The 16566-nt window shown below is 35.5% G+C and overlaps 1 protein-coding gene and 1 long non-coding RNA gene across 2 annotated transcripts in view; one reads left to right on the forward strand and one right to left on the reverse strand.

The window, feature by feature from the left end:
• Positions 1 to 16566, forward strand: part of LOC126888405 (neurobeachin) — a 2163879-nt gene that overhangs the window by 1401458 nt on the left and 745855 nt on the right. The window lies entirely within an intron of this gene.
• LOC126888425 (uncharacterized) lies at positions 4944 to 5890 on the reverse strand. Its single transcript, XR_007699550.1, has 2 exons — positions 5510 to 5890; positions 4944 to 5421 (listed from the first exon to the last, which is right to left on the reverse strand). It is a non-coding gene; the product is annotated as an uncharacterized LOC126888425 (long non-coding RNA).

Here is a 16566-nt window from a genome sequence, read left to right on the forward strand (position 1 = left end):
GTGGCTTTCTGGACTATATGGTTATCGCGTATAAAATATCGTGGTTATGCGTGTATAAAATTTACATCTGTCGAACTATTAGTTTATGAGATATAGCATTTTAAGTGAAGCAACTTGTGTGAGTTTAAAAAAAATGGATAAAAAGGAATTTCGTAACTTTAAAGCATTAGCGAAAAAAAACTGTTGAAGCCAAAGCTTGGCTTGATAAACATTTGGTTTGCTAAACATGGGTTTGCTCACCACGGAGAGCAAAGGATGGTATCGCTTAGTATCCTACTCTTAATTTTGGTGAACGCGCGCATTTAAAATAATGCATCTGGCGATCGATAATATGGTACGAGCAGTACAAGGGATACCAGGGAGCGAGGGTCGGCACCTCGTCATGAGCACAACCTCTGCACCAGGAAAATCGACCTTTTCAGCCCAACGATTACGTTTTAACTCTTCTTTCCCTGGTTGAGTTTGGTTATCCTCGTTACTCACAGAGAATGCGTATGCTTGCTCTTGCGATAATGCTTTTTCTTGTATAATTGGGTTTTTCAGGTAAACAAACAATATATGCCAAATATTAAATTTATTCTCATTTCCAGTTCCAGAAAACGTGGTCTCACGGTTCAAAATAGTTAAAAGTAATGAGATACACGAGTTAATATGTACTGCAAATGTTTGCTAACAGAATATTTAGCGGAGACATATAATTAAGTGGGATAATAATTCAAAACAGGTCGTTACGATATAATGTAACACAATAATGTAAATGTTACATTACACAGAACACGATGTTATAACCAACTGAAAATTGGACTAACTACACGAAGTTGATAATTTATCATAAAACGGAGTATATATTGCCTAATTAAAATTGGAGAGTCGTATAAACTTCTTGTATAAAGAGGGAAATTCTCATTTTAGTAACTCTACGTGACATTTGAACCAGCGGTAGATTGTTTCGGATCATTCCTCATTATTTGTGAAGACTTATTTTTCTGTGTTAGTTTTGAACCAGAATGACATATTAAATTAAATTCAATTTACAGATTGCATTAATTATTATCGTAATTCATATTAATGTTACGATAGACCAGGAGTGGCCAAACTTTCTGTTTATGAAAAGTTAGTCGTGCCACCAAAAATTTTCTAACAAAAAATTCAATAGGTAGGTGGAATTTGTATGAAATAACAAAAAATATATGTAGCTACAATAGTATATTATTCCACGAGCATGTAATGATGGCTATTACTCACGATGATGAAGTTTGCGACACGAGCGAAAGCGAGTGTCATATTTCATCAGAGTGAGTAATAGCGATTACATGCGAGTAGAATACTTTACTTTTTCTACGATCTTTTGTTATTTTAAATAGTAAAAAAATATAATTATCAACTACTCAAGATTGTTTATTAATTTATTACTAGTAGTACAGTACATGTTTATGGTTGATGTGGTTAATGTGGCTTGTGAATCTGAATTTTCTTAATTAAATCTTGAATGTTGGGGTCAATTTTTGTTACAGCTAATAAAATTAGATTTTTCAAATGATTATTGGTTAATTTTGAACGATATTGTGATTTAATAACATTCATAATTGAAAACATTTCTTCACAAACATACGTCGAACCAAAACGACAACAATACCGCAAAGCAAGATTGTGAAGATATGGAAAATCTGTGGAAACGTATTTCCAAAATTCAATATAATTCGAATTACTTGTACTTGAAACAAGCTCGTTATGTTTATTTTTCTACAAAATATTACTTTGCAAATCTATTATTTCGATTTAGAATTCCGGCGGATAATTTTCAACGTGTTTAAGTGAAATAATAAAAGGATTTGTGAAAAGTTGAATATTTTTATTTTCCTCCTGGAAATCCTGAAATCTCGTAATAAATGAGCTTTGAAGACTTGACATTAAATTTTTAAACTTATCGTAATTTGGAACATTATTTAATTTGATGTCTAATTCCTTCATGAATTTAAAATGGGTGAGTTTTTTTTTCATTAAAATCTGAATAAAAAAGTGATATTTTGTTTTTGAACGAGCTTACGTGGCTAACTAAGGTTGGAAAAATACAATCTTTTCCTTGTAATCTTAAATTTAATATGTTCAATTGTCCCATTATGTCCGCAAGGAAATCTAAATCCCATAGCCAGTCTTCATTTTTCAACAGAGAGCACTCGCTTGGCAATTCCTCATTCTCCTCCAAAAATTGCAAAACACACTCTTTCAAATTCCAAACTCTTGCCAGTGCATTCCCTTTGGACAACCATCGAACACTGCAATAAAGGAGTAATTCACCTGCCTCCTCCGTTTCTTCCTGAAAAAGTTCTCGGAATCGTCGTCGATTACTAGCTCGAGCATGTATTTTATTGATACACCGCGATACAGGCTCAATCGCCGAGGATAGATCGAGGTCCTTGGCACATAACGCTTCTTGGTGGATTATAGAATGGAATTTGAAAACATTTCTTCCTCAAAAGTTTTCAAGTAGCGTTGCAAATCCTTTGATTCGACCAACCATGGAAGGCGCTCCATCTGTACAAACCGACTCCAATTTCGACCACTCCACTTTGCTACCTTCAATAACATTTTTCACTTGATCCAAGACAAGTCTAGGATAGACAACAGGTTTATCTGATAGACCCATACAACTTTGAAAGAGTGGAGAGTTTTAAATACCTCGGAGCAACAATCACTGCAGATAGCGATATCACGGAAGAGATTAAAGGGAGAATTCAGGCAGCAAACAGATGTATGTATAGCTTGAAACGAAAAACGAAAATGGACTACCTCAACTAATTGAAATAATATTCGAAAATATTATTCCAATCAACTAAGACAGCTATCGTTCCCCCCAGCCTAGCTCAGTCTCTCAGGGTGTGTGTTCGTCTTTTATTTATTTATTTATTTATTTATATATACTTACGAGCAAAGCTCATTGCCATAAAACATTACAGAAGATATGAAGAACTAACAAAATATTACAAATATACGTAAAATACAATAAGATACAATAAACACTACGACAATAAAGCAATTCAAAAAGTAAAAATAACAGGTAAAGATATATAATCACAAGTTTAAAATATTCAAGAACATAAAACTAGAGGGTGCAATCCTTTAGCGTTTTTAAAAATCGCGAACTATCCGCAAAGAAATCCACACAATTGGAGCAAGCATTTGCCTGTCTAGAAACCCTCGAGATGAAAGAATTTGCAGTGAAGTTAGTTCTGCTGATGGGAGTATGAAACGTAGATCTTGAACGTGTGATTCTGGAGGGAATATGTAAACCTACTTCCTCCAGGAGCTCAGGGCAGTCGTGAATTGAATTTATAATATTATACAACATGTACATGTCCTTCTTTTTCCGTGTGCTTGATAAGGTGTCAATGTTAAGTTCTAGTTCAAGATCCATATAATTCCAGTCTCTACGGTTTGTTTTGAATGCGACGAACCTAAGGAATAGGTGCTGGATCCTTTCAATCTTACAGTTGTATGTCTCATAGGCGGGTGACCAGACGCAAGATGCATATTCCACGATTGGCCTCACCATTGCACAGTACAACAGTTTAAACGATCTCAACTGCTTAAAGTCTTGGGAGCATCTTTTAATAAAACCTAACAGTTGAAGCAATTTTGAGATGATATTGCTTATATGAATATTGAAAGATAGTCCAGAGTCAAGTGTAACTCCAAGATCTTTTATGGATGTGACTGTTGTGATATTTATATCACCTATTTTGTATGTGAAAGAGATAGGACTTTTCGAACGCATGAATGAAATGTGAAAACATTTGCAGGAGTTGAGAACCATGTCATTGTTGCTGCACCATTCATTCAACCGATTCAAATCGGACTGAAGCCTTAAACAGTCGAGTGGATTCCTAATGTGGCAGTAAAACTTAACATCGTCAGCAAATAAAAGAAATTTCGCATATTGGAAACAGTCTTTTATATCGTTAATAAAAACATTAAACAACAAAGGTCCAAGATGAGATCCCTGCGATACGCCCAAAGGGACAACTATTTCGTAGGAAAAATAGCTGTAGAGCTTGACGATTTGTTTTCTGTCCAGAAGATATTCCCTAAGCCACAGCAGAAGTGAACCATGTATCCCTAATCGCTGCAATTTTTCTAATAGAATATTGTGATTAACTCTGTCGAAAGCCTTAGAGAAGTCGGTGTACAGGGCGTCCACCTGTAGTCCTTCGTCCAAGGCGTTCAGTAAGAAGTTAGTATATGTCAGCAAATTGAGTTCAGTTGACTTATGGCGCCTGAAACCAAACTGCTGTTCCAATTGAACACCGTTCAAGGAGGGTGTAAGGAAATCGCAGACAAGTGATTCGAATAGTTTATGAATAGAGTTTAGGATACTAATAGGTCTATAGTTGGACACAAGACTTTTGTCACCTGTTTTGTGTAAGGGCAATAGGAAACTGGTCTTCCAAACATTTGGAAAGCTTCCACTAGCTAAAGAGTTGTTAAAGATGAGAAATAATGGCCGAGCTAAATTAAATGCACAGTACTTGAGCAAGCTTGATGGGATGCCATCAGGTCCCGGGCCTTTAGAAGGATTGAGGTTACACAATTTAGAGTAAATGTCAGAGATGGATAGTTTACATGATGATAGGTTTAAGGGTGAAGAAGTGATGTCTTCGGGGAAATCAACAACAACAGAGGAGTAAACTGATGAAAAGAAATCAGCAAATAAATTCGCAATATCTTTACCAGATGAACTAGTTTTACCGTTGTGAGATAACTCAGAAGGAATTCCATTTGATTTTCTTTTGTTATTGATAAAAGACCAAAACTTATTCAGACCGCCGGGAAGAGAGTTTTCAGTAGACTACCACAGCTATTTCTCAGTCGGAATTATTATTTTTTTAATTAGTTGGTTTGATTTAGATGAGCATGAGACATGACAGTTCAAATAAAACACTAGATAACTATAGAGAATATAATGTCAACAAAATTTTAAGTCCCTTTTTACATACAAATATTAATTTTGATTTCAATAGTTTATAAGAACAAAAGTAAGTAATTAATTAAAAAAAATAAACCAGAACCAGCTGTTTCCTTCACATAAATATAAAAATCATTGTATTTTAGTCCCCTTTTTAGACCCCTTAACCCAATCTAAATTGTACCTTGTTCTTTCTTGTTTTCTCCCATAAAATAAAATAAAATCTATTACCGTCCTTATTTCCTTCAATAAAAAAAATCATTTGCCTGGATAAACACACTGCAATCTTCCTTAAATTTTGTCAAAATGTCACGTCAAATATCGAACTTCTAAATAAATCTGCCAAATTTATTATTTCCAATATATTGAATAAATGTAAATCTGGTAAATAAATGTACTTCTATTACTTCTTTAAACAGGATCGATAAATACATACAATTTTGTACTACCGGAACACCCTAGCAAAAGAAAAAGAAAATAAAAATAACTGAACTAACTTCTTAAAACTGAGAACCAATAAACTGAACAAAAATGACTTCAGCTTACCTTTAACATACAAAAGGGTCTATTACACGACTCTCAGCCTGGCCATCAATAAACATCGAATTAATCTCTAGAGGATTTTCCAAGACAAATCTTTACGTGCCCCAAATTTCCAGCACACCAACGGATACCTCAATAAGAGAATTCCCAGTACATCCCACCAAAGGATTGAAAAAGTACCATTTCAATTAAAAAAAACTGGGAATCCAAATCGCCGACCAGGCTTCAAGTGCTTTCTCAAAAATGTTTATTGAAAAGAATGAACGTTGTTGATTTTCTAACAAGGCGTTCAAAACAAAAAAACTCTACAACAAAAATCTTCTCTCACTGACTCACACAAAAAGCATATACATCCAAACATACAAATTATACATCCTCCAAGGACAAAATAATCGGTTATAAACAACCAAAACTCAACAAACGTTATTACTAAATTTTCAACCGTAATAACTCCACCTTTCCTTCCGGAAAGAAAATTAAGTTTCTTTGAATTGAATCCCAAAGAAACTTGTTAAAAATACATACTATGTTACACTATCTACATCAGAATCCGATTCAACGTGGCTATCAGAGTTCTGTGGGTGAGGTTTCAAGTCTTTCACATGCCAGTGACCAATAGACTTACCATTATCATTTATTAATTCATATGTACAATAACCAACCTTACGCTTTACTCTAAAAGGTCCAACAAATCTATCAGCAAACTTAGATGTAAAATAATTAGCTTTATCAGACAGAACATAGTTCTTTTTCCAAACTAAATCATTTTCCTTAAAATGAACATCTCTTCTTCTTAAATTATATCTCTCTCTGGTGTTATCCGAAGCTTTATCAATCCGCTTCTTAACCCAGTCTCTCAACCTATTCATATTTTTAGAACGATCATACACACGTTGTTTATTTTCTTCATTCCCTATTTTTAGATGATATTCACTTCCATGAGTCATCATCTCACAACCAAAATTAATGAAGTATGGTGTTTGACCTGTCACCTCATGTTTGGCAGTTCTAATAGCACAACCTAGTTCAGGTAAATTAACATCCCACAACCTATGATTATCTTTAACATAAGCCATCAACATGGTTTTCATGATACGATTAATTCGTTCAGTAGGGTTTGGATGAGGGGTAAAATTTGGAGTAAAAAGAAATCTGATTCCAAACTCTTGACAAAAAGATCTTAAAATATTACCTTTGAACTGACTTCCATTATCACATTTTAAGACTCTGGGAACACCAAACAAAAGAAATACATTTTCTTTTAAAATTTTACTTATAGAAGTGGCAGTTGCCTTTCTCAGAGGGAATAAAAGAGGAAATTTACTGAACTTATCAGTAACTACCAAAATCCAAGTATTACCAGCTGAACTTCTGGGCAATGGTCCAAATAAGTCCATACTGATGATCTCCCAAGGTTTTGTGGGTTCGACAGCCTGTCCCATATGTCCTGCAGGACTTTTCTGTTCAGGCTTCGTCCTTAAACAAACCTCACATTTCCTTATATATTTCGTAATGTCCATTTTCATAAAAGGCCAATAGAAAAGGCGAGATACACGATGAAATGTTTTGTAGATACCTAAATGACCTGAAACACAAGAATCATGACACCTCTGAAGTATCTTATCTCGAAAATCTTTTGGAACTACAAGTTTCCAATATTCACAATCATCTCTTAAACTCGGAAAATCTTGATCAATATATTTATACAACTTATTATTTGCTAGTCTCCATCTGACAAATTTTAAAGGATTTTTATTTACATTATTACACATTTTCTTATACCATTTATCACTGGTAGAAGAAAAATCATATTCGTCACATTCGGGGTTTATTGCTTGAACATTACTTATTTCTACAGAATTTATCATATGTACACTATCAACAGGTAGTTCTAAAGCTCGCGAAAGGGTGTCAGGAACTATGTGATCCTTACCTTTGCGATGCAGTACTTCATAGTCAAACTGTTGCAGACGTAAGGCCCATCTACCAAGTCGTCCTTGAGGGTCCTTCAAATTGTCCAACCATAACAACGAGTAGCAATCAGTGATTACGTAGAACTTATAACCATCTAGATAAGCTCGTAAAGTTTCACACGCCCACAAAACACAGAGGCATTCACGCTCAACACTGCTATAGTTTCTCTCGGCTCTATTTAGAGTTCTAGACAAATAACAAATTACATGTTCAGTTTCATCATACTTTTGAGTAAGGACAGCTCCAAGACCATACGCTGACGCATCAGTTTGTACGTAAAAAGGTTTGTCAAAATTAGGACTAGACAAAATAGGTGCTGAGACAAGAGCGTCTTTAATACTCTGAAAAGCTTCCTCACAAGCTTTGTCCCAAACGAACTTCTTGTTCTTTTGTAATAATCTACACAAAGGTGAAATAAGATCTGAATAACTATTTACAAACTTACGATACCATCCTATAACTCCAAGGACTCTTCTGACTTCCGTGACATTGGTGGGTCGTGGAAGATTCACAATGGCCTCTACTTTTGCCGGATCTACAGACAGACCACTTGAGTTAACAACATAACCCAAGTATTTAAGTTCTGACACACAGAAAGAACATTTTTCTTTATTAAGGGTCAAATTGGCTTTTTTCAATCTGGCAAAGATTTCTGTCAAGACTTCGACATGTTTATCGTAAGTTGACGTAGCCAGACATATATCATCTAAGTACACAAAAACATACTCAGAGAGTTCAGGACCTAATAGATTATCTACTAATCTTTGAAACGTAGCTGGAGCGTTGTGCAATCCGAAAGGCATACGACAATACTGGAAAAGTCCACGCCCTGGCACAGTAAACGCCGTGTACTGCTTGCTCTCTTCAGTAAGACCCACCTGCCAATAGGCACTCTTAATGTCCATTGTTGACAAATATCTAGCTCCACCTAACTTACTTAAAATGCTATTTATATAGGGTAAAGGATAAGCATCACGCTCAGTAACACGATTTACTTTCCTAAAATCAACGCAAAAACGCCATTCCCCATTCTTTTTAGGTACCAGCAACACTGGTGAAGACCATCCGCTGTGTGACTGTTCGACAACACCAAGCTTCAGCATTTTCTCCAGCTCCTTGTTGATCATACCCTGCTTAATTGGTGATACCGGATAAAACCTCTGCTTGATTGGTTCTTGTTGACTAACTACAATTTTGTGTTGAACTACATTAGTACAAGTTAATTTGTCTGGGTCGATACTAGAAAAATAAGAATCAACGAGTTCGTTAAGCTGTTTACGTTGCTCTGGTAGAAGTTCAGATTCCGATTGTATCGAATTAACCACTGGAACACTCATAACTTCCGAAGAGAAAAACCACTCTCCTTTTCGTAAATCTGGTACAATACCCATTCGCACCCAGAAATCTACACCTAGTACTAAAGAGTGTCTACACTGTGGCCAAACGAAAACATCAATTACCTTAACAACATCACGAAGTTTTATAGGCACCGAAGCTACACCTAATAAAGGACTCTGACTACCATCCGCAACTCTGCAAGACCCATCTGGAACAGTTTTTAAATGTACACCTAAACTACGTAAAATCTCCCATGTAGGCATATTTACAAAAACTTTATTGGCTCCACAATCCAATAAACCGAATACTGTCTTACCTAAGATATCAACTTCTACATAAGGACATTCACTGTCATTACTCTGTGCTAAAATATAATCTAAAACTAACTTAAATGAATAAAAATTATCACTACCTTCTTCCTTATCGACCGTTAACTGTCCGTTCCGATTCGAGATAGCCCGGTCGTCCACTATCTCCGGTTGCCGTTTCCCGAATTATTTCCAGAATTGTTTCCAGTTCTAGAATTATTATTGTTACGATTCTGTGAATTACATTGAGGACAAGTATTTTTAGTAAAACCTTCCTTGTTATAACCAAAGCATCTAAACACACGTTTTGGCCTCTTACATTCCTTAACCACGTGACCATACTCATTACAGCGCCAGCATTTAGGTACAAACGCCTCTACTTCTTGTACAACGTGATGACGAGAAGAATTAGCTCTACTACTAGAAGAAGGCTTAAACGACTCAATATTAATTCGAGTTTGCTCAATTTTTCGACACAAGTCAATTAAATCAAAAGGACTCTTTACTTCGACTAAAGTTAATCTTTCCTGATAAAAAGGTAAAATGTTTTTAAGTAACACCTGCATTTTTAAACTGTCCGGAACTGGTGTTGGCATTTGTTCGAACTTACTGGTAATCTTGGCAACAAACATACCAATAGATTCGTTAGATTCCTGAGTAGTATGAAGAATATCCTGCCAGATCTCATCTGCAGAAAGGGTAAATTCTTCCTTCATTAAGCTCACTAAACTATCCCAGTTGCTAGCATAGTTCCTATACAATTTATAAAAACCTAAAGCGTTACCAGTAAATAAATCTCTAGCACAAGAAAATAACTGAATTTTATTTACATTACGTGACCTACAATACTCCTCAACTTCTTCAAGAAATACAGAAAAATTTTGCGGTTTACCAGAATACTTAATTCCCCACTTATATACAGGTTCTGAAGGAAAATTATTAGATGACAAGGAAACAATGGGATTAACTGTTGAATTCGAAGTTTGATTTGTTTGGTTACTCACATTCGGTGCAGAAATATTTCGAGTAGGGGTAGAATTACCATTAGGATCATTTAAATTAAGACCTGATAAATCAATATGATGATAAAAATTAGGATCAGTAGGCATCTCTACAGAAACAACATTACTAGTTTTCAAAACATTAGACTTAGTAGTATATTCACCTATCAAATCCATCAATTTCTTTAACAATTCAGAACGCTTTGACATTTCATCAGTGCCTGTACTATGAATACGGTTCAATCTACCAGAAAGATGTGCAAACTTAGTCTCAATTCTTCTTACTTGGTTTGCAGTACCTGTAAAAACATTAACAACATCTTGAATCTCTTTTAATTTATTTTCACAATTTGTCAACTCAGCAGGAATATCAGGGGGTAAATCAAAGTTAGGGATTTTGCCAGATTTTTCTAAAACTAGGCAACTACGCAAAGTACTCTTTAACTCTTCTACCTTACAATTAGTCAAAACAATACCTCTCATTTGCAACTCAACTTCAAGTTCGTCTTTGACCAAACGGTCAACATCAAGTTTAAACGACATTTTCTTTTAGAGAAATTAAAATACACAAAAAAATAAGACAAGAAAACCTCTACCTCACTTTAAATAAAAGTACATTTAACTTTTGATTATTAATTTTCAACTTCTGTAACTCTACGTAACCTATGTCTTACTTGAACTATCTAAAAAAAAATAAAAATCTCGGGTGGTTGAAAAGCCCCTTAAGTTGGCCGCCAAAAATGTACCACAGCTATTTCTCAGTCGGAATTATTATTTTTTTAATTAGTTGGTTTGATTTAGATGAGCATGAGACATGACAGTTCAAATAAAACACTAGATAACTATAGAGAATATAATGTCAACAAAATTTTAAGTCCCTTTTTACATACAAATATTAATTTTGATTTCAATAGTTTATAAGAACAAAAGTAAGTAATTAATTAAAAAAAAATAAACCAGAACCAGCTGTTTCCTTCACATAAATATAAAAATCATTGTATTTTAGTCCCCTTTTTAGACCCCTTAACCCAATCTAAATTGTACCTTGTTCTTTCTTGTTTTCTCCCATAAAATAAAATAAAATCTATTACCGTCCTTATTTCCTTCAATAAAAAAAATCATTTGCCTGGATAAACACACTGCAATCTTCCTTAAATTTTGTCAAAATGTCACGTCAAATATCGAACTTCTAAATAAATCTGCCAAATTTATTATTTCCAATATATTGAATAAATGTAAATCTGGTAAATAAATGTACTTCTATTACTTCTTTAAACAGGATCGATAAATACATACAATTTTGTACTACCGGAACACCCTAGCAAAAGAAAAAGAAAATAAAAATAACTGAACTAACTTCTTAAAACTGAGAACCAATAAACTGAACAAAAATGACTTCAGCTTACCTTTAACATACAAAAGGGTCTATTACACGACTCTCAGCCTGGCCATCAATAAACATCGAATTAATCTCTAGAGGATTTTCCAAGACAAATCTTTACGTGCCCCAAATTTCCAGCACACCAACGGATACCTCAATAAGAGAATTCCCAGTACATCCCACCAAAGGATTGAAAAAGTACCATTTCAATTAAAAAAAACTGGGAATCCAAATCGCCGACCAGGCTTCAAGTGCTTTCTCAAAAATGTTTATTGAAAAGAATGAACGTTGTTGATTTTCTAACAAGGCGTTCAAAACAAAAAAACTCTACAACAAAAATCTTCTCTCACTGACTCACACAAAAAGCATATACATCCAAACATACAAATTATACATCCTCCAAGGACAAAATAATCGGTTATAAACAACCAAAACTCAACAAACGTTATTACTAAATTTTCAACCGTAATAAGACAATGTAAAGTTTAAATAGTCACGCTTGGCAAGTATCTGGGACTGAGATCGGAGCTCTGAGAACTGTTTGTAAAGGTAACTGGTTTTTGGCAGCTTGGACTCTTTAAGTCTCCTGTGTGCTGTCTTCTTTCTAATAATACACGATTTTAGTTCCGAAGAGTACCAGATAGGAAATTTTCTAGAAGAGAATTTTTTAACAGGAACATAGATGTCAATAGCTGAGTACAGAATATCATATAAAATGTTAACCATTTCATCGACTGAACATCCAATCATTAAAGTATCCCAGTTGACACAATCGAGATAGCCTTTAATTAGAGAAAAGTTTGCTGATTTAAAGTCATGATAGTAACCCTCCGGTAAAAGTCCCTCATTATATCTGGTAGTTATGGGTAGTTCAAACACCAGTGGGGGATGATATTGGTCAGGAGGGATTAAAATGTCTGTAGGTTCAACAACGGCGATATCTTTATTTTGGACCAGTATCAAATCTAATAAAGAATTAGAGGTATTTGGGCAAACGTTAATCTGGTATAGATTATGCAGACAGGATAGATTTGAGATAATCTCAATGGATGTTCTGTCGTTAGGAGTAGCAAGGTGATTAAATGTGGCTGATGAACTGAAATTGTCATGGGACCACGATGCATTAGGCAGATTAAAGTCACCCAAAAGGCATAGTTGGGATGGATTGAAATTGTTGACTGTGTTGTCAACATTGTCATTGAAGATGGAAAATTTCTCAGAGTCACTTTTTGGGGGAAAATATGCAGTGCCGAGAATAATGGTTTCGTTACCATTGATAATGGCTACAAACAGTTGCTCGATATCAAGTGAAGATGGCAAATGCTTACTATTCAATTGCTTGGATACGGCAATAAGAACGCCTCCTCCTCTAGAAAAGGCACTCGTTGAAGATGACCTATCACTTCTGTAGACATTAAAGTCCGCTAGGTTCAGCTCGGCGTCGGTAATTCCCTCAGTTAGCCAGGTCTCCGTAAACACCAAAACATTATAAAAGCATCCTTGAGTATTTTCCAATAACTTGCCAAGCTTTGTCCGAAGGCCACGTACATTTTGGTAATAAACACTGATTTTGTGGTCATTGGGAGGAATAGTATTGAGTTTTAGATTTTTCAGTTTTTTGAAGCTATAGACGGCACTCCATTCAAGTATTTGATCCTTAGATCAGTTTCGCCATTATCGATAATCCTAATCTTAGATATGAACTCTGAAAATTTAGAATGGAAGCAAAAAAAAACAGTATTTTTAACTAATCATGTGTATTGTTCATAAAAATATAATAAAAATGTGACTTATTAATTGCATTAACAAATATATTCAAATTCTTGCCAAACACTAACAATTCTGGATTATACTTATGGCTTTTGGTATCTGGTTCGATGGTAACTTCTTGATGTCGAATGGTACTGTTGTAGACTTCTTGTAGACCTGGGCAGATGTTCTCCCTGTACTTATACCGGGTGGAAGAAAAGAAATGTTTTTCTTATGTTAAGTTTGAGACGCCCGGTAGGGAGGACGAGGTACTAATGTGAGTATACATCGAAATCGTATTGTAGTTTTGTGAACATTTTGTTTTTTGAATGTCCCTGATATCTTTAGAAACAAAAAATAGACGGTTTTGTAATTTAACATGTGTTTTAACCGAAACAAAAGTTTGAGACACCTTGTAGGGAGAAAAAGGCACAAAGGTGAGTATACCTCGATACTATGTTGTAGCCTCATATTTTGTGAATATTTTATTTTTTTAATTTCTCTAATATCTTTAATAACAAAGAAACTAGACGATATTACTCTTTAATATGTGTTTTAACTGACGACATGCATCACATCACACATGTGAAACATGGAAACTCATATTAAAGAGTAATACCGTCTAGTTTCTATGTTATTAAAGATATCAGAGAAATTAAAAAAATAAAATATTGTAACAAAATAATTATTGACCTACCCTCGTATACCAGCTCCCGTCTCCGCACAGACAGAACACTATCGATGTTTCAGATACGCCGATGCAGCGCCGATGACGTGCAAGCGGTCACATGGACATAGCTGGAGATATATAGATATTTCTGGAATATCTGTATCGCATATATAAATAGGACATATTTGTAAATAGAGTTAGTCTTAAGCTAAAGGTATAAGATAAATTCGTCTGTAACTTATATAAATAAAGTCGTATATAAATTACGAACCGCTAGTTTTATTGTAATTAGAAGTAATTACAGTAAATAACCGCTACAGTGGTGTTAACGGTGTGGAGTGTAAATAAATGAAAAGTGAAAAAAAGACTTTTGAACTTTATTCGTCGGGAATAATCGGAGTGCGTTAATTGTTCGGTATTCGGAAAGACTTTTGAACTTTATTCGTCGGGAATAATTGAAGTGCGTTGATTGTTCGGTATTCGGAAAGACTTAGACATTTTGAAAAGTACGTGTGTGCCGACCAAAGATGTTGCTACAAGAACTGACCATAAAACAGCTCCGTGAACAATTAGAAGAGTACGAATTAGACAGCAGTGGGTGCAAGATAGTCCTACAAGCACGACTCAAGGATGTCCTCACGAAGAACGGAGATGACCCAGAGACGTTCCACTTCCAGTCAGCAGAACAAGTAATCTTATCGAAATTAAAAACTGTTTCTGAAACGATCAATGAAACTTGTAGAAAAAGCGACGATAAATTCGAAAATGTTGCTAAAAGATTCGATGAGACTTCTCAAATAATTAAAGACGTATGTAGTCAAAACAATGAGAAATTCGAAACCATTTCTCAAAAGATCGATGAAACTTCTATAAAGAACAACGAGAAACTTGAAGAAGTTAGTAGAAAAAGCGACGAGAAATTCGAGAACGTTGCTAAAAAATTTGACGAGACTTCTCAAGTAATTAAAGAAGTTTGTAGACAGAGCAACGAGAAATTTGAAAGTGTTTCTCAAGTAATTAAAGACGTTTGTAGACAGAACGACGAGAAATTTGAAGAGGTTTCTAGAACATTCGATAAGATACAGAAAAGCGTAGACGACAGTAAAGAAATGTTAGAAGATAAGATCAAACAACTAGAGACTATGGTAACCAATACGAAAGTGCTACCTTCAGTTAATGCAGTAGTTTTGGCCGTAGAAGAGAAGATCAAAGAATTAGAGAGCATGATAACCGATACAAAAGTGCAACCGTCAGTTCATGCAGTAGCTTTAGATCCTGTAGTGAAAGATGAACTACCGAGAGAAGAAATGTCGCATAATATGAGATTCAAATTACCACCATTTGATGGAAAGTCCTCTTGGTCCATATACCTTAAACAATTTGAAGCTATTGCGACCGCCAATCATTGGACCGAACAAGAAAAGGCTGTTTCCTTGACTGCTGCTTTACGAGGTGATGCTGCAGATATATTAAGGTCAATTCCCAAGGGTCAAGAAAATTGTTACCAGACCTTGTTCACTCGTCTAGAAAAACGCTATGGAGATGCCCATCTACAACAAGTATACAAAGCACAACTGCGAAGTAGAAGTCAACGAGCAAGTGAGAATCTGCAAGAATTTGAAGCAGATGTGGCTCGTGTGGTGCGGTTGGCTTATCCAGAGGTGCCAGACAGCGTTTTAGAAGAAATTGCAGTAGATACCTTCGTCAATGGGCTGAAAGATAATGAACTACAGAAAGATTTACGACTAGCAAGACCGAAAGTTTTAGATGAAGCACTTGCTATTGCATTGGAACACGAAACGGCTAGTCAAACTTCACGAGGCCATAGAGTAAGAACCATTGAAGAAAGTGACGAACACAACGATGAACGTCTGGAGGAAATTATACGGAGAGTATTAAGTAATCAGATGCCAAAGAGACGCGAGCCTAGATGTTGGAATTGTGGAGACGTAGGCCACATTCGTCGTAATTGTAAGAAGATCGTACAGCCGTCGGAAAACTAGAGCGGGTCGACACCAAGGGGCAACTGCCGACCTCGAGAACTAGAGCCCCCATAGTAACTGTCAACCTTACGTCCTCCGGTGGAATCCACAACTTATACATCGAAGGTCGTATCAGTAATAGATGTAGATCATTTTTGGTGGATACAGGTGCAACGAGAACTATCGCACGTCCAGATGTAGTACGAGACCATAATAAATTATCACCTGCAACAGTAAAGCTTAGAACAGCGACTGGTGAGCTAATTAATACATATGGCGAGGCTAATATGTCAGTATCCATTGGCCAGACCACAGTTGAACATCAAGTATTAATTGCCGAGATCTCCGACGAATTCATATTGGGGATGGACGTACTAAGGAAAGTGGGGGCAATATTGGATGTTCAAAATGGAGTTCTCAAGATCAATGGTGAAGAGTTGCCCTTTCACGACGACAAAGAAGATGTCATCCGCTTACTTACTACATGCGACGTAACCATACCCGGTAATAGTGAGAAAATTCTGATGACCATGCTTGATGGACACTGCCGAGAGGGAAGTTTAAGGATGGTCGAAGATGTGGATAATGTCGAGTTCCTAACGGCGAAAACTTTGGTAAAAGTTCGAGATGCGATCCCTGTAAGAGTTATGAATTTAA

This window comes from Diabrotica virgifera, chromosome 7, assembly GCF_917563875.1.
Source record: "Diabrotica virgifera virgifera chromosome 7, PGI_DIABVI_V3a".
NCBI classification, from domain to species: Eukaryota; Metazoa; Arthropoda; class Insecta; order Coleoptera; family Chrysomelidae; genus Diabrotica; species Diabrotica virgifera.